This window comes from Passer domesticus, chromosome 4 (genome assembly GCF_036417665.1).
Source record: "Passer domesticus isolate bPasDom1 chromosome 4, bPasDom1.hap1, whole genome shotgun sequence".
NCBI lineage: Eukaryota > Metazoa > Chordata > Aves > Passeriformes > Passeridae > Passer > Passer domesticus.
Genome location: NC_087477.1, coordinates 12,416,794 through 12,436,840, shown reverse-complemented (window position 1 = coordinate 12,436,840; position 20,047 = coordinate 12,416,794). Strand labels below are relative to the sequence as shown.

General features: G+C 38.8%; 2 long non-coding RNA genes across 2 annotated transcripts; one reads left to right on the top strand and one right to left on the bottom strand.

Moving 5' to 3' along the window:
- Positions 1 to 5,327: 5,327 nt before the first annotated feature.
- LOC135298473 (uncharacterized) lies at positions 5,328 to 13,125 on the bottom strand. The gene is made up of 3 exons (XR_010360462.1): positions 12,707 to 13,125; positions 10,808 to 11,100; positions 5,328 to 7,147 (listed from the first exon to the last, which is right to left on the bottom strand). It is a non-coding gene; the product is annotated as an uncharacterized LOC135298473 (long non-coding RNA).
- A 54-nt stretch (positions 13,126 to 13,179) lies between these two features.
- Positions 13,180 to 18,669, top strand: LOC135298472 (uncharacterized). The gene is made up of 3 exons (XR_010360461.1): positions 13,180 to 13,240; positions 15,001 to 15,834; positions 18,140 to 18,669. It is a non-coding gene; the product is annotated as an uncharacterized LOC135298472 (long non-coding RNA).
- Positions 18,670 to 20,047: the final 1,378 nt, after the last annotated feature.

The following is a 20,047-nucleotide window of genomic DNA, read 5'->3' as shown; positions in this document are numbered from 1 at the left end:
GCTCAATCAAGTAGATAAAAACGCTAAAATACACCCATCCTATCCACTTATTGGAATCCTCTCAAGTTTTAAAGTTACAGGCAGCTGTCATTTAACAATGGTGAAACACCATCATTTATTTGCATACACTTAACTGAAGCTGAGTCTGTTCAGACCAGTAAGTTGACTTCCCCCAACTCCAAAATAGGTTTTTGCAACCTGCTTTCCTTTCCTTCCAAGCAATCATCTCCTGAACTCAGCATTCATAGAGATTCTCTTCGGTTTCAGCTAAATGCCACCCCTGCAAATCAAGATTTCTCCTTTCAGAGAAGGCAGAAAGTGCTTACTAGTCTTTGCGAATGAAAGACAGAAGTTTATTTCAAAATCGAAAGAAAGAATCTTTGCCCAAATACTTCACTTTTAGGGGCAATACACAAGGATTAATCATGGCATGTTACTGACTGTGGTTCATTTTCATAGACTTTTATTGTTACATTCTTTGGACTTCACATCAGGAAGATGAAGAGTTCCCAGTAAAGCCATTCAAGGAAGGCAGCTAAGTACAGTCAGGGTGGGTGCATAGCCCAGGTAGTATTGGATCACACAGCAGTAAAACACAATCAAGATCAGATGTGAGAATTAAATTACCATGAAACCTGCAAGGACAGATGACAGAGTTGATGCCAATTCTATGCCACTTTTAGCCAGGTGTGGGAGGACAGTAGATTCATGGTCCAGAGTAAAATGCAGAGGGGTTGGACAGATGCTGCCCTGACAACTACTCTGGACAAAGAAACCTAGTGCAAAAAAAACACAGCAACATTTTGGATCCTGCTCCAGTGGGAGTTTATATTGAAACAAATTCTGACCTCGTTTCTTACCTGATTCTGAGTCCTAATGCCAGATGTACTGTGTGATTTGCTCCTAGGACACGTGCAGAGAGATCTTACCAGGCTGACTGCATAAATATCCAAGTCCATTTCCTTTCATTCAACACCAGTGACTTTCATGTCAGTAAACATGAGAAATTCACCACACAGATTCGTTCATTAAGGGCTCACAGAATAAGTCAGCTTTCAAAGGACCTCTAAAAGGCATTTAGTCCAATGCCAGCCCTCAAACAAATACTGCCTAGCTGAGAATGCTCAGGGCCTCTCCAACCCAGGTCTGATCTCCAAGGACTGAGGCTTTGACTTTGCAGCCAGTGTCTGCTTTCCCTCAGATGAAACAAGTTCTGCCTTACACTCTCCCATATCACAACTTCCAGAATTTTCTGTTCCAAATTTGGTTGTAATTTGCCAGTAATTTCAAATAAACTCAGCACAGAGTGACAAACTGTTAGCTGGTGGGATCTCACAGTTTAAATTTCTACAGGAAACCAAGTTAAAAAAGTGGCTTTATGACAAAAAGAGAAAAATCAAACACTCAATATTATTAGAACTACAGGTATGGAAATGTACCCAAAAATTACAAAAAGTATTTCCACAAGGAGCCAGTTTCTTGTCTACTACAGATGCAAGTTATCAAACCATATAGTTTTTTGAGCAATACTGTGCTTTTTCATTATCTAATTGATAACTGCACAGCTAATGCTTTGAAGAAATACAAAAGCAGATCAACTTAGATGATTCTAAATCCATGAGAGTGCAACACACTCTGGAGTTATGCCTTATGAGAAACATAAAGGGTTAAAGGTATATCTGAGTGGCTGAACATGCCATCCTGAATCTGAAATTATTGATTGTCCTCTAACTTGGTTATTTCTGGAGCAATGGGATGATTATAATTATCCTGTTGGACTGAGACTCCAGAATGATAATGAACACTACAGTTAAACTTCTTTATAATTCACCAATTACACAACTCTCTGGAAGGAAGACAAGCATATTTGGTTTTTTATCTGGAAATCTGTAATTCTTTTCTTACTCCCATTTTTTGTCAGTCTCAAGCACTTATATTCTACAACCCACCACAGCAATATTTTTTTAATATGCTACAAAATGTGACAACAAATAACATGGCTTAAGAGAAAGATCTGGTGAGCTTCTAAAGCTTAACTCAAAATATTCCCACACATTCTCCAAAGAAACCCATGGTGTTCAGTGAACTTCCAGTTGCTGCATTTTTCCTAACTGAAGGGTAACACCAATGAAAAACTCCTTTAACAGACTTAGAATTAACTTAGTTTTATCTTGGGTTACTGTGGTCTCCAAGGTGTTTAAACAAAGACAGAACACTGGAAAAGAGTACAGCACTCTGATTTCACCTATACTATCAGCATTTTTTGTACTTCGAAGAGCAGATGTCCTCCTCTGGATACTTGTCCTCTGTGGCAGCACACATTGCAGTGGACACGGCCACAAGACACAGAATCAGCACATAATTTCAGAAAGCTTTAAGCACTCACCCAACCCAAGAAACACCACACCTAATCAGAAGGCTACAAGCATCTGCTCCTCTTGTTCCTCAGCCCAGCCTTTTACACCCTCCTGTTCATGCACTGCCCCTGTGTGCCCTCTGCTCCCCTGGGGATTGGTCAGTGCCCCTGGGCACTCCTGGCTCCTTACCTTCAATGCTGTTCACCTGCCTGGCACAGCTGTAGCCCACTGGGGATGAGGCTCCAGCCCCACTCCCAGTTACCACAACCTGTGTTCCTACATTCCTCTAAGTTGGGTATTCAGCATGTTAAGACTGCTTGGCAAGTCTGACTTACCAGTCTGTGTGAAAACACATTTTTTAAACATCTACCATAATGAAAAAAAAAAACACCAAAAACATCTTGCTGCATGTGATGCTACAATCCTTGTGACATGCTGGTAGGATTTCAGGTTACTTTCCAACTGAAAATTGTCCAGCTGGATTCTGTTCAGCTGCCTGACTGAATGAGTTTCTATCAGGATACCAGGAAGTTGACATTTTGCTTGTTAGGTGGCTTTGAAGTCTGAAAACACACACACTGCTTTTTAAAAAATATTAACTTCAAAAATGGGTGGAAACATAATTTGTTATGTAGCCATATTGCAATTAGTCTTCTTTTAATTTCTGTTAATGACTTGAAAAAGTAGTGTAGCACCTAGTAAAACAGATTTTGATGCAAGCAGCACAAAAGGAGAAAATTTGGGTAGAACAGTATGCACACTCAGCAAAGACCTGCAAAACTGACTCTGACAGTGCAATTCTCTAATACTGTACTTCTGAAACTTATTCTATTTGGCCCTTAGTATGCAGGTGAGGGGAGACAGGCATTTTCTTAAATAGTTGCAATTCTTCTTCATGCTATCATTGCTATCAGAAGCCTCTTACTGCGAACAACCAGTGTCATGCAGATTGTTACTTCATGTGACAGTTCTTCAGCTGAAACAACACAGTTCAGCTTGTAAAATCTGAAGAAAATATCGAGGCTAATCTGGCCATCCAAAACAGAAACAGGGGATAACACAAGCCTTTTCAGGGAAACAATCACATCAGAAGTCAACTCTGGCACAGGTACATCAATTAAAAACAGTGGCAAGCAGAAAACAACAGAGCTCACCTTAAAATAGTAGTCACAGTAGCTAGAAAATTATAGATTGAACAGTATGCTCTGGAGAGATTACTAATTGCATTTTAAAACCAAACAGTGGTAGTTATTGTTGCTCAAAGACTCAGCAAACATTGGGCTGTGTATGTAAAGGTACTCAGAAGTCTAATACACATGAGTAGGAAGAGCAGCAGGTGACTGTAAATCAGAAAGATTTAAAAAAAAAGTCAGAACCATCTTCTTACCTCGTCATATTTTACCAAGAGCTGGATGCTGAGGCCTCCACTGATTCGTCTCCTCCCACCTCAGTTGACCTGAATTCCTGACACACAACAGTGGTGCTTGCAAACCAGCCCCTAATTTCCACACACTTTTTTTTGTCATCTCAGGGTTCATTTATGTAATTTTCAAAATCTTGCAAACAGTCTGCACCACCTCGGGGGGGGGGGGGGAACACAAAGAGAACTTATGTATTCTGAATGTTCCAAAAGAGAAAGTCTTCATCATTAAGACATCCTGCTACAAGCAAGTGTATCACTTTGCAATTATGTGCCTTGAGATAATAGTTTATTACTTTTTGTATAGGTGGGGTGTTTTTCTTCAAGTGTTCAATTGGCAGTGCCTTGGTCTGCTTAGAAACACTCACTGGCACTACCTCCAAAAGCACCAGATGCACCATTTACTTCAGCAGGGTGTTATCTGTGAGCTCTTGGCTTTTCTTTTTTCCATGGCTAAAGACTTATGGTAGCAAATGTGTTTGTTCACAGATGGGCAAGAAATGACTGAGACCCTCCTAAATGTCAGTGAGCTCACCAAGTCATCAGGAGCACACCCAGCTCTGTTGGACAGGCTGTGACAGAGTCACAGTGGAAAGGATTTCAAGTGCTAAGTTCCAGCGTCATTGTCAATCCAGTAATTTCAATATATTATTCAGTAATAGATCATGTTCAAAAACATCTCACCCAGTTATCAACATTTCCTTCAGTCCCCAAATTATAAAAAAAACTAAAGACAGTTTCAGAAAGAGAAACAGATTTTCCTTTAAAAAAAAACCTCAGAGAGTTGCTGAACTTAGCGATTTAGCGATTTCCTTAATGGAAAGAAATGTTTTTAGAATTGGAAAATAAAATTGGAAATAAAACCAGAATTGCCATTAATGCAATAATAGAGGACTCTACAAAAAAAAAAAAGTTAACCAGGAACAGATTAATAAAAAAGTATTTCAATTGTGTACTTCAGAAAACAATTCAGTAATTACCAATAACGCCAAAAAGTGCTCTATAGGGAGCTGAAATTGAGTCAAAGAGAATAAAGGCATTCAGTACCTCAAAGACCTTCTCCAAGGTAGTCACAGTGATGGAAAGCCCAAGCCATAAATTTATGATGCCTAGTTGAGGAATGCTGCAATTACAGCTGAATTTGCTTTGTATCAGGATCATTACAAACATAAGGATGAAAATTACTTTTGACTTGGTAGTAATTGCATTTTGTTGACATCTGATTAACCATGTTGACCTTAAATGCTGACAAGGCCACTAATAAAGGGACAATTAATGCATTAGTTAATTTAGAATATTTTGAGTAAATAAATCTTTAGAGTAATTACCCTCTACAATATCATTTTAAGACAGTTAATGTGGCATATTTTTATTAAAAAAGCTTTTTTAGTAATGTAAAAATATTAAGATTTTTTTTTCAATGAAAGAAACACAGTCAGTAAAAGGTTAACCAGATAATACTGTTAAGGCAAAAAAAAAAAAAAGAGAACAGATTATTACTACATTAGCTTAATCAAATACTTGCTAGAATAGCTTTACACAGTCACAAAAACCTCCGAATGTTACTTATTTTTATATCAGCTTAGAAAAAACTAAAGAGGGAAAGTAGCAAAGGATTTTTTGGAGAGTAAATATTGTAGTTACAGCTGCAGTGATAAGGTATTCTCTCTTCAATGGCAACTCAAAGCAATAGCATTTTTATCTTTCAAACAAATAGCCTTCTTTATGGCTGCAGTAGAATTCAATAAACAATGCCTTACTAACTAGTCTTACAGTTAAATAGCTATGAAATCATAGCTTCATGGAAATTACTGTAGGACATAAAACTGTTGTTTTTATTGGTGATCAGAGAAGGTAATTGCAGAGCTAACACTACTTCCAAGTCATCTTAACGCAAAATACCCAGCAAGAAAGGAAACACTTGAAGTATCTGTGACGAATAAATGAATCATGTAAAACAACAACACTATCAGACTATTTCTTCCACTGACTCACTGACCTCAAACAAGTTTTGTGCCTGTTTTTAAGTCAGGGGTTTGTAGGGATCATAGTCATTAATCCATTTCTGTGGTTTCACAACGAGTTTAGTTTCTGCTGATGCTTTCCATAGCCAGGTTCCAGCTTTTATACATCCAGCAGCAAAGCACACCAATCTCTCTGCCTTAGCTCTACTCTGAAATACAAAACCACTCCCTTCTGCTGTGATTTTTATTTGACAGATTCCTTTACTGTGTCAAATTCCATCAGCCACTGTGAGTAATCACCAAAGTCCACGTGACTGCTTTGATAAAGTTACACAGGTGAAGGTTTCCTGAGGCTGGGTGGCCTCCAGCTACTGAAAAGGACTCCAGTGATGAGCTGTTAGGAATTAGTTATGTGGAATGAGCTTCTATGTTCGGATCACATTCAGCACATGGGCATTTTTCAAACCTTTGATTATTAATAGGGTCAGAATTTCATTCCAAATATAACCAGGGATTTTGTGCCTTGAGCTTTGGCAGAACAAGATTTTACATGCTGAATTTACAGGAAAAGGCTCACATGATGTTAATCAGAACAAACCTGAATGAGAAAGAAGTCTGAAAATAAGCTTTGACCATGTGCACGTTCCCCTGGGGGTTTCCTGAGAAAGTGATTAATATTTGCCTACTCATATGGAAGAAACACTGTTAAAAACTACTCTTCCCTTGCTCCAGTCAGAAAAACATGCACTGAAATCAAAGTGTATTAGTGACAATAAAATATTAATTCTCTGGATTTCTTATGCAAACTGTTTCAACACTGCATTAATAATGACACCTAATTGTAATGGAAATTGCTGTAGGGCAAGCTAATTTTACTATACACTTTATCTTATTAACTATAAAATTCTTTCTTGTGAAACCCACCAGGATCTTAGTAGAATTTTGTCATGTCTTCTAACACTCAGTTGTTAGCATTGATTCAAAATTATTCACAGGAACCAGTAACAAGGAAAATATTGTGAAATGTGTTCATTTTTTGTTACCATTTTCTTCTGTGATAGAAAGAATAATTTATTTTAAATTGTTCTTGCACAGACTGCATTCAAAGGGTGCTATATCCACTCTCTTTTACTATAGCAAGAAATGTCTCATAATTATTATTGCCAATATGTAGGCACACATCTGTGATTTAGGCTGAGGTGGGCAGCGTTCAGCTCTTGCGCTACTCCAAGTTGCTGAAGCAGATCCTGAAAGCCAAAGATCACCAGAGCAGCAGTATAATTTGAACATGTCACATCCTTCCTATAAGATCTAAAGGGACTGGAAGATCACACAGGAGCTCCTTTACCCTGTCTCTGGTATCTAGGTATCAGCTTCTTTCAGTGGCACAGCAACATAGACAGCGCCTGAAAAGCAACATATTTATATCAGGAAAGGACTGTATTACTCAAGAATGGGGCCACTCAGCTGCAATTAAGACAGATTTCAAACCAGAACATTTTTACTCTCAGCTATGAGTTTTTCATAAGAGCCTCAAAGCATCCAGCCTTCATCTCCAGCCTGGAGCCCTCTCTTGATTGTAAGTGAGCACATTCTTCCTTCTTAAGGAGGACACTTTCTGCAGCAATAACCACATTGCTCTATTGGATACAAAATAAGTCTTCAGAGGCACTTAAACAAAGTCACAGACACCTCAGTAATTGTATCTCCTTACTACAGCCTGGGCACAGTAAGTTTGGTGGACTCCTCAACAAACAACATCTTCAGACATCTGTGACTGGGAAGAGCAGCACGCAGGGAATCTCACCAGGGAAATAATGGCACAAGCAGCCCTGCAATGCCAGGGAAATGAAGAAGGTGCCATATTGCAATGACTCTTGTTCATTGCAGATGACTCAGTTTTTACTGGCATTTTACCATTCTCTGGTGTGTGGAATAACTAGAAACAGTTGTAGATGAATGTTCAATTTCAGCAGAAATACAAACTTGTTGAACAGAATCTGACTTGTTTCATTACACAGATTAACAATGGCTCTTTTCTGCAGTATGCTATGAAGGATTTTGAATAAGCAACTCCCTGTTTATTTCACCTTGTTCCAAGAAAAAGAATAAATTCACTCAGCTATTCTTAACCCAGTGGATTCATGACTCACATCTTGGTCTACTGCTGGTTGCTCTTCTCTTTTCATTGTTACAGTCATAGTTGTGGTGCATTTAGTTATAAAACAGTACACTTCGTTCTCCCTAATTTGAAAATTCAGCCATTTGAACAGAATTTTCTCTGCTTGCTGAGAATGGGAACAGCCACGTAATCTGTTGTAATGTCAGCCTCTGTGTTCCTTATTCCTACAGTGGATTTGCTTTCCCCTATGGCACTTCTACAACACAAAAGCTGCTCCTAAGTACTAAATTATACATTCAGGGCATGTAATACATGGAGCAGCACAATAATTATCTCTATTAAATAACATGAAAGCACAACAGGCAAACCCAAGTGAAGCAAAAACTACGGCATCCAAGATAAAGCTGTTGGTTGTACCCCTGTTATTCAGTGCGTTATTCCTTCCTAATAGGAAAGTCCATGAGAAAAACCCAGCTACCTATTACACTTATAATTAGTTCCTAAGTATTCACATTACTAATAGCAATCAAGTTAAAGAGAAATCATACATATTTGTGTTATTAAACTCTGGTACATCTGTGAGCCTAATGTAAAGATACCTAGAATTAATAAAAAACCAGCAGTTCTAAGGGGAAAAAAAACATCTGGCCTTTTTTTATTGAGAAAATTAGGGAAAGAATCAAGCTGAGGATGTGTGAATAATACTGTCCTTGAAGTACATTTAACATTTGCCTATTATTCCTAAAAGAAAAAATAAGTTTTAGACCCTGAGTTCAAACTAGGACTAAGACCACACCAAACCATATTCCAACCTTGCTTTTTACCATGAAAAAGCTTGCTTTTTTGGGCATTCTAGAATTTTTGGCTTTGTTGAAGAAAAACACCCAACAGCAGTAAGCAATTCTGCAGATGCATTTGTACTGTAGAAGTTAAAGGTTTGCTATGCTTTCAGATTAATAAAATAATGCCCCTGTATAGAGCTAGTCAATTCCTTCACAAGTTTGCATTTCACAATTAATCTAGTCCCATACCTTAATCATGATAGTCTGGTGCATTACACCAGGGCTGAAAGAGTGTGCAAATATCTGAAAGCAAGATTTTTGTGCAGGAGATAATTACAGTGCTACCAGCTAGCTCCACAATAGAGACCAGAATAGATGAACCAATTATTATTTTTTATTTTACACAACTCTTTCCTATTCCTAGGTAAATATAAGAGACAGTACAGACTGCCACGTTTACATGACTTTAGACCTTGGATACTTGCTGTCTCTGAGGAGGGCCCCTTTGGAATTTGACTGTGTGTGAAGGTTGTTTTAGCATCTGTACCCATCCTTTCCCCCCAGTACAGTGACCTAAGTGGGACAGCTAGGACACTCCCCATCGCAGTTGGATGAGAAAAAGGTTTAGAGTCTCTGTTTCCTTTTCCTTCCTGCCTGGCTCAGCCAAAGAAGCTCAGCTGAGCTGTGCAGAGATGGCTGCTGCAGGGAAAAGGCAGCAAAGCCAGCACAGCTCAGATAAGGTAATAAAATAACAAGAATGCAAGAGTAAATATTTACCACCAAAGACAAGAAATTATTCCATTCTGTGTTTTACTTATGGGCAAGACAGAATATAGATCCTGCCAGACATCCCTCAGCCAGAAGAAAAATACAAGGAATTGATTTAGATTCTGTCATATAACTTATTTTCTCAGCAAACAGATAATTTTTTTTTTTTGTATTTACTCAATAGAGAGCATATCCACTAAAGCATTTTTTTTTTTCAAGTATCGGCCTGAAAGGGATTATCTACTGGTTTATAAATATGAAATAAACACTGCCTTAATGCTTAACTTTTCCCGTCTTCTCTCCTTGAACTTAGGAGAATTAAAACAAATTCACCCTTATTTGATGTTGCCAAAATAAGGTCTGCAACACAGCATCAAGTTTGAGTTGCATGCACAGACATGGTCATCCTTCTACCTAAAACTTCAGCTGAAAACTGGTGCTAAACTGGTAACATACTTGCACTCTTTTCAGGGAGGAGCTGTAATGAATATTCAGCTTTAATGAATGTCAGTACAGAACAGAATTGTAGACATGAAGGATTTTATACTCCTCACAGTCTACTTCAGACTTAAAAATCAGGATCACAAATCAGGATGACAATGTAGTTCTCCTAAAACACATTACATGAAGCAAATGAGCTTATTTCCATCACTGTCTTGTCAATCTCCATTTCTGTACCAGACAAACCAGAGAGGTCTGGGTTTGCTTTAATGTATCTGGATAATTCTAAATTGATTTACAGTGAGGCATAAATGGGTAAACACAATAGCCAGTATTCATTAAAGTTATAGATTTAGAAATACCAGCAAAGTCTTATAAATGTATTTTCCCTTTCTGAGAGGCACAATCAATCATAATGCAGATCTTACCAAGCACCACAGGTTGGCTGTATGCCATCACACAGCCAGTACAAGGAAATCTGGCAGTCCAGACAAAGGTTCCATGCTCACAGCCTGCAGTTAAATACCCAGTCTGAGTGCCTGAATCTGGCACCTTCCTAAAGGGAATATCCAATCCAGTAACTGCTGAATGAGCTGAGAACAAGCCTCTGACCTGCTGGCCCAGCTGTGCTTCCTGCCCACCTCCAGCCTCGGAGCCTGCCACTTCCAGCAAGTTCCAAGCAGCTTATAGATCAGTAAAACACAACTGTAGGAGCTATTTAAGTGTTTGAAAAACTGTAAGAAAAAAAAATTCAAAGGATCTTGATTGTGTACCCATATCACTGGGATTACACCTGTGTACAGTACATATGGAAATGCCCCTTGGCAGAGAAATAACACTGTAACACCAGGAATAGTGGCTGAACACAGCAACATTTCTATCTGTTACTTCGTATTAACTTTGGAACTGAGCAACAAAAACCCAAAAGCAAAGCTCTCCTTCCAAGCACTTACCTGAAAATGGTGAAGTTGGCACCTACCAGAGACATTTTACAGTGACACTGTGGATTTACTGCTGTTATATACACACAAAATTACAGCATGAATAAGGCAAGGAAACACAGGACACACTTTCAGTAAAGCATGGGGGTCAAACCTCAGCTGTTCTGAATGTCATGGGACAAACTCACTGCCTCCTGTGCTTTTATTGAGAACTGCAGGCCAGCAGAGGCTGTAAAAGGTGCCTTGAATAGGCACGAAGCAGGATTCTCCTGAAAAGCCAAGTGAGCTCTTTGAAAGCAGGCACTCTGAAATGAGAAAACATGCACGATTATCTTTCACACAGATTCACATTTCCACTTAAACAAAGCAAATATTTCTAGCAAAGAAAGGAGCACTCTTGTTCGTTTCACTTTTATTAGCACTAATTAAGCCCATTTGTTAAAAAGGCTACAACAGACAAAGGCAAATGGAAAAACTGAAGGATGCTAATCTATCATAGGAGCCAAATACCCTGGCAATATTCACTGAGCTTCAGACTAGAAGCTTGATCTAACCATAACAAAATACAGGTCATGTCAAGTATTGGCAGCTTCCCTAAGCCCTTAAGGGATAATAATTCCACAAAATCAATGTAATAAAAGTATTAACACTGAACATTTTCTGGTTAATACCATAAGAATAATTTAGACATGCACATATGGTGTTGATGTCTGAAACTTTCCTTTCTGAAATCATTAATACCATTTAATACAAGATTACTATTTGTTGTGTGTGTGGAAGTTCCTTACACACCATTTGATGCTTGTTTTCAACCCACACTGTCTACTTTCAAGCAACTCTCCTAATCTCTCCTTCTCACATGACTTATTCATCTGAATAAAAATAAATTTCAGCAAATAAAATGCTTATATCCACTACCTAAAATTTGCTTTTGTAGAATGAAAATCATATTGGAGATGGCTTTTTTGACACCCCTTTGGCCGATGCTACTACTTGAAGCCCATGAAGGCCAAGGGTTACCACAGACCTTCCCCTGGAAGGTGGCCAGCAACTACAAATGTTTATTTCCAAGCAAAGAATGCTTTGGTAAGTCAGTTTCAGGGAGAAAGTACCAGCATTTCACATGTTTGGGCCCTGTTTCAAAACAAACAAAAAAATTCAAACAAAACACAGACACACACGCTTTTCTCTGACTAATTCTAATCACTGGAAAAAATAACAATGAGAACAAAATCCAAAAGTCATAAAAATAACATCACACTGCTATGTAAGAGCCATCAGTGCTATAGAAATAATAGACATTTACCAGTGGGGCAAGCACATCTTTTACCTTCTAGTGACCTGCATTTGCTGTTCAAATAGCAAATAATAAAAGTTGAGGCAGTTCGCCATTTCATATCTGTAATATTTTAAGCAGATATCTTCAATAAAGCAGCGCCCAGAGATCAAATAACAACCTGAAACAGCACTATTTTACTAAAAGGCTTTTGTGAAGCAATGGGGCTGCTGCATTTTTAATCAAATTTCATTCCACGGTAATAATTTTAATAGCTACTTTAAACTCCCCCCTCTCCCTCAGGCAATGTTGGGGTCTGATAAAACCAAAACCATGGACTGGTTTCCTTCTATGAGAGAGAAAAAAACTTTAGCAATAGCTAGTTTTTTATTAGCAGCCTGCTGGTTGGTTTATTAAGTACATAAGATAAGGGAAAAAATTATCCCTCACACATCAGGTTGACAAGCAGGCCCTGACCTGCCCAAAAGGGCTCAAGCTCTGTCTTCTCTCCAGACTCAGGGACCCACAGATAAATACATACACATACACACACAGCACGTGTAGATACACATAACTAGGTAAAATATTTTTATCTAAATATGTAAAACCACAGGCAGAAGGAAAGGACCTCGTACCTCACCCAGAGCCACAGCCGAAAGAAAAGCAGCCGCAAGAGGAGGCAAGGAGGCGACACGGATCGGCCATGAACAGCCCCTCAGAACGCTACTCTACTTAAACCACCAAATTTTACTTTCCTGAGGAAGGTGAGGGAGGGAGCTCTTCCCAAGCACTCTGCGTTCAGGGCCAGGAAAGACCCCCCAACCCTCCGGGAGAACGCCAGCACCGCTCGGCAGCCCTGAGGAGCCAGCGCTCCGCTGCACCCTCACAGCCGACCAGCCCTGAGGAAAGGGGCCAAGAGACCTCTCAAAGTGTGGGAACACCGTCCCCTCGCAGCTGCACACCCTCGGAAGCCCTCAAAAGAGCGAGAAGTAGGCGCACCACGCAGCTTCCCACCCTTTTGAGGATTTCTGAGGGTGGGAAGCCATGAGGGGAGGGCTCTTCCCGCCCTCAGCAGTCTGAAAAAGGGCGGGAAGCCGTGAGGGGGCGGCGTTCCCGCCCTCAGCCTCGCCTCAGCGAGCGGGTGGGGACGGAGTGGCGAAGCCTTCCAGGTGTCTGTTCGCCCAGCTGCGCTAAATGTTCATTTTTAGCCGTCGTTTTTTGTGTGTTTCCTTTCTGTCTGTTTGGGTTTTTGTTTTGTTTTGCTTTGCTTTGCTTTGTTTTTAAATTTGATGCCCAAAGCCCCCTCAGAGCCCTGTGGGATGAGCAGGGTCCATCTCCTGAGGGGCTGTCCAGGTGAACCAGCCCTTCTGTGGGATGCCTCCCTCAGGCCCCAAACCAAAATAAAACACCCTCAGAAAGCCCCATTTAACACAGCAAACAGAATAGACTTTTCAGTGTTTCTAGAATATTTAAGGAGAATCTTTTTCTGATGTTCCTCAAATACTAGAACTCTTCCTGAAATGGTAGAAGGCAGATCAGCTCAAAAAGTGGTTTAAAACCATCACTAGATTCTCAGTCTAAATAAGTGGTGAGAAAATATAAAGAGAGTGACAGCAACGACTTGCATTGCTTGTGCAAAGTCCACTAGAAAAATTGTGAATGCATTTCTTTGTTATAGATAATTTCTGAAATGGAACAGAGAAATATTACTGCAGCATTGGCATGAAACTTGCGAAAGAAATTGATCGATTTATACAGGGTGTGCAGGTGTTTATTCTGAGGGGTTTTTATAAAGCAAGTTATACTTATAAAGCATAAATTTTATTTTAAAAATCTGAAGAAACATGGAAAAGCAGAAACTGACAATCCGCTTTAAATCTAACACAGCATCTCCAACACCAAATGCTATCTTATGCAATGTTTGCTTTCCCAAGTAATTTTAGCAATGCATTTTTAAATGTGCCATCTATTATCTATCTCCAGCACATTTAATGACTGCTATTTAGTCAGAAGTCTGGAGGTTTCTAGGAAATTTCTTATACATGGCTTACAAATCTTGCTTAAACCACAATTGTTCCCATTTTCAGTCTGAACCTGCAGCAGTCTGTGGAAGTCTCATGGCAGAGTTACTTTGTTGCAGTCTCGCAGTAACTCATCTTTAATAAAAGACAAGGAATTGTTTTTCTTATCCCATTTTTCTCTGATAGTTGCAAGCAAATCCTTTTTACTTCAGTCTGGCTGCTTTTCACATATTTAAAAAATTGCTCTTGCCTTTGATTGCTTCTCAAATATCCCTGTTAGTATTTCATCCATCATATTCTGCATTTGTGATTTTTCCTGATTCAGACACAATTAACTTTACTTTTTAAAGGAATAGTTTTATTCATTATTATTGTCAGCCAGATGTCATTTCCTGAACTAAGCATTCCCCGGCACCTGTGAGATTTCCCAGATAGTCATACAAGTAATATCTCAGTATATAAAATTCACACTCATTTCTAGCAGTTGAGGTATTAATGATAGATTGAGTAGGTTCTTTTACCCCAAGGGGTTGCTCTAATTCCAAATAAAGTTTCACTGCTCATTTTCGTGCTGTCTGTTCGCTTTTTCGCTGAGCTCCTGGTCCAGATTCAGGAGTAGGAGCTGCAGACATACACTGACAGATCACTGTGTCTAACAGCAGATACAAAGAAGGTTTTAGTAACTCTAAAGCTTTCCTGTCTAAATTAATGTATTATGAAGTAGGTCTACCTCTGCTTATCAGTTCTGTCAAAAACCTTTTTGTGTACTAACAGATATTGAATGTCCTTTTGAAATTCTATCTATGAATTCTGTGTTGGAATCCCCTAGTTTGGGAAAGGCTTTTTGGGAAGTCTTGGTGAGATAATTTTGTGTGAAGGCTTAACCTGTAGCTGTTTCATCCCTGCAGTGTTACCTGTGCAGATGAGCAGTGGCATTGCACTGTGAGCCTGCTGAATACATTTCCTGTGCACAGAAACCACACAGCGGATTTTTCACTTAACACATTTGCATTTGCTCCTTCAATGAAGAATGCTGTGTTCAGTCTGTGCAAGCCAACAACAGCTGGAGTAGGACTTGTGACATTCCGGTTTGCTCCTGGCGTGTTTCACTGAGCAGTGGTTATTCCTATAGAGAAGGAGCTTTGCAGCTCGGGAAACACATTGTGACTTCTCTTCTTCTCATGGATGTGTGGAAAAGGCAGGAGTGTGGACACGGAAAGTGAAGGGGTGGCGCCAAAGGGAGGAGAAGAAGAGAAAGCAGAAATGCAATGAACAGCGTGCTGGCTTTAGTTCTGCAAGCCACACAGGAGTGAAAGGCTTTCCCTGCAGCCAGAGCACCGAGGCCATCATCGCACAGAAAACTTCTAAGGACTGCTTAATTTGAGTGTGCAGATGCCAAACTCTTGGATTGATTAATCAGCCAGAAAGTGGCAGCTTGTGGAAATATTTGGGCATCCTCTAAAGGAGGAAAATGAGGGCAAAAAACTGGCAGTGAGAGGGTGATTCTCCATTCATTAATAACTGTGCAATGTAAAAGGTTTAAAAATGGCTTGTTACTGAGTCAGTGGAGTTTCTCTGAGGCAATGCTCTCATATGTGTTCTCTGGTGCTTTTTGGTATAAATGCAATTATTCTCTGAAACAGCATTTAGTTGGACTGCAGGTTTCAGCTTAGGTAATCTGAGCTTTGAGAATTTATTTCTGGACTGGAGTAGATCTGCCTGGCATTGACATCTTTGAAAAGGTTGGCTACTTGAAATTCCATTTTGCCTGGGTGATCCTGCCATTTTCTAGAGATAACGAAAGTGTGACATTAAGAATTTTAACATTTTGTTACAGAGTATTTATTATGAAATGACACCGCAAGCATTCTATATTATTACTTTAGATGCATTTTGCTTTTAAATTCATGGGATGATGTTTAATTTAATATTAATTCAGAAGTACTCGGTGCCATTTTCCATGACAACCAAAAATAATTAATAATATATTTATATCATCCATTAATAACCATCCAGCCATTTAAAAGTTTCATCCTAATGAGTACTGGCAATCTGCAAATCAGTTATACAAAATCCTGAATAAATATAAAATAGAAATGCTTAACAACTCAAATGATGCAATTAAATGCTATTGTATGTAACTCAAAGTTATTTTCTTCTAATACCTACTCATCAATCCTAATTTCAGTACAAGAATTTAGAAAGAGAATCAGCTCTTATATAGTCTCAAAATATTGGATTTTTGAGCAAAGACTGTATTGTTTTTCTTCTGATTGCATTATTTCCAGACGTGAATTAGAAGTCTTTATTTAAACAAAAGTGGTCTTTTTAAAGACAGATTACAATGCTCATGAAAATAAGGAGAGTGAGGTCAGAGGTGTCAATCCTTGTTCTTTAAAAAAACCCCAATGAATCCAACCATGAGAACTGGTCTCAATCTGTAATCACAGCTGCCTAAAAATCCACTCTGTAGTGCTGGCAAATCCATACACAGCTAGTACTAATAAGTAAAATTTGCTGACCAGGCTGCCTGAGAAGTTCATGTGTACATAAATATCTTTATCATTATCACAGTTAATTACCTAACTATAACCATTGAAAAATAGTTTTTGCAAAAAATAACTTAGGCTGTAAAATGCTGAATAAATAAGAGGTCATGCAAACTGTATCCCAGTTAAAAACCAGCACACTGGTGCAGAAAATCAAAGCTGTTGAGCATGTACATGAGGTGTACAGTGACATCTTCAGGCAGGACAATTGCTTTGAAAATGAAAAAAATTGAGGAAAGAGCCAATTTTAACACTAATAGAAAAGGTATATGAGCCTAAGGAAAAATACCCTGAAGTGTCAGGAAATTTTTGATTTGCTTATTTCTATTTTCTTCACTGATATTAATGCTTTTGTATTAGCTCAATCCTTTTGACCAAGGCCAAATGACTGTGCTTAGGTAGTCAGTTTTAGGTACTATAAAACCTGAGAAATACTGAACTCTTCAGGAATATACATGTATCAGAAGTTCCTCTTTCTCTGTGTATCCCTTTAAATCAGCAATTAAGGGGAATGAGACAGTTATTTTAAAATCTCTTCATGGTGTGGACTGGAAGGCAGCTCAGGAAGCTGAAGAATGTCACCTCACTAAGTCACCCTTGCTGCTGAATGCATCAACCTGGAAATCCAGGTTCTGAGACAAAACAAGGAAAACAGAAAATAAAAGCCCAGGTGAAGACAAACTGTAGAGTAGGCAGGGCTGAAATATTTTTGCTAGAAAAGTTTGAAAATAATTTGATTTAAATAATCTGGTTTAAACTCTTGAGGGTAAAATTATTGAAACAATAATTTTGAAGAATAGCTTGTGAAGGATATCAATCTTCTAGAAACTAGATTTTTTTCTGTATTGTTTTCTCTTTTCATGAACAACAGGAAAATATATGTACTACAGTAATAAATTATCAGATTTGGGTATTTTCAAGCCAAATTTAATCTAATTAAAATGTGGGGGAAAAAGTAATAAGAAAGTGAAGCAGGTTTTTTTAAATTATGTGGTTTTCATCAAATAATGCTTGTTTTGACATTGCATTATCTGGTCATATATTTTAGGGCAAAACCCATTAATTACTTCTCATATATCCTTAAACAAAAACAGCCCAAGCTCTCAGTACAAACACTCCTTCCTTAAATTCTGAGAACTTGAGCATTGTGCGTGGTTTTGCAGTAATACAGGTGTTTTGGAATGTGTGATTATGTCCTTACATTATGTTAGATGTGTCAGACAAAATCTAGCATTTGAGCAAGGTGCTGACTGTGATTTTTTATTTGATAGCTGTTACTGAAATTTCTGTATGACATTATTTGGCCTGCAATTTTCACTGATTCATTTTGATTAGATTTTGGTTTTTTGTTTTTTTTTTAAATTCAGTGAAAATAATTTGATTTTATTCCAATTCTCCTTTCATTTTGAAAGCAGAGCAGTGAGTTGGGCAGTACTCCAAGCTTACAGAGCTGTGTTGCTGCTGATTACAAAGGGGAAGTTTTCTCTTTCTCTTTCAGTGAACAGGAGAGGGGAGCCCTGAAACATTGGTGAAGAAGAAGCCCTTTCCTGACAGGCGAATGTTGACCGAGCTCTGGAAAACAGCATCGGACCCTGCCTGAAAGATAATTGATGTCCGGGTTCAATCTCACCAGAGCTCTGCAATCCCATCAGGAGCACAGGAATGGATATTCACCTTCCTTCCCCTTATCCCCCACTGAGGCTTTCTGCATGCAAGGCCTCAGCCTTTGCATCAGTTTATTGATCTTTTAATGTCGGATCTAACTTGCTGCAGGGGCACTGTGAATAAAATATTGCTAAAGTCCTGCCATATCAATATTCATTTATTTTTATTGATTAGTTGCCACTTCTAAATTCTGGGTACTGAACTAATGGATGCTGAATAACTATTTTGATTAATGAAGCTAAAATTGGCGTTAGCATCCTACACTAACTACAGACATTTTTTTTCTATACAAAGCTAATGATTTCTTTTTTTATGATCTTCAATTACTTTCATTATTTGACTTATCCTTGGCACCTCACTGGAAGCCACAGAGTAACAAAACATAAGCTATTTATAAATGTTCATAATTTACAGTATCACACAAGAACATCCTTACTCTAACTTCACATTTTAACACTAGTATTAGTAGGTGAATTTGACCAAATGACTGCATTTCAAAAGATAAATTTTTAGAAGATTAATTTGAGGTGCTGCCCCTTTTGCCACTGTTTTGGGACATTCTGGATGTGTCTTATTCATGCATGTAATGATTAGTTATTAGAGGAGATACAGCACAAGGTGGGTGAACACATGCATGAATATGTGTTCTGACACACGGTCCAGGTGTCATAGTGGTGTTTCCTTTCCTATTTCCTTTTTGCACAAAAAGTTCCATCTTTATTTGATGTTTGATTTTTATTGAACAATATATTTTGGAATAGATATATTTTCCTTTCTTCCTTGGTAAGTATAATGTGGGCCCATTTTTTCTTTTTTCTGAGCCTTCTCTACACAATAAAAAAACCCTAGTGGAGCTGAACATTGCTCACCCTCCACAGATGGTCTGGAGCCTGAGCACCAACAGTATGAGAGTCACTAGGAGTGTGTGTAAGAAGCAACTCATCACAAGGGAAAATCAGACATTTTAAGGCAGAGAATTCCCAGATCTGTTTGGCAAACTACTTTGTTAGAGCTGCTTGGAATATGTGACACACCGTGGTGACTTCCCAGTGTTGAGGAACGCAATCAATGCCAGGTGACCAGTGGAGACACAGCAGGAGATGAGGAGTCCAGATTGTCAGTCACTCACACTGCGAGGGTATAAAACCCCAGGGGTTCCTTTGTTTGAGGCTCCTCAGGCACCAAACTGGAGCTGCTATTTTTGTTATTGCACCATGAACAAAGTACCTTAAGGGTGGTGGTGTCCGAGACTCCACTGTGGGGATAATGGGGCTGAGCCGATGAGGAGACCTGGTGTGGCTGTGAGTGTGGAGTGCACAGGTGAGAAGGGGCCTCACTCCCAGGCACAAGAGTGACTCCAGGATGTCCAGACAGGTCAGGTTCCTTAACAACTGCAGTTCACAGCTCTCAAGGTTTGCATTGATTTTTATTTGAGAAGCAGCCCAAGTAAGGCATCTTTATCCATTGCAGTATTTGTTCATGTCCTAGACTCTTTTGACTAACCTGAAACTATTTGGTCTTTTAATCATATTACAAAAATGCAGAGAATCATTTTGAGAGAGCATCCAGGAGTTGAAGGTGTATTAATTTATCTGGTGTGTTGGGCTGAAGTTCTGCAGGTTTTGCAATAAGGCATTGTCATGAGAGATTCTTTTACACAAAGAAATAAAGCCATCACGCCTAATCTTGATGGGTTCATTTAGATATGAATCTAGAGAAGACATCAAAGAGTATGACTTGT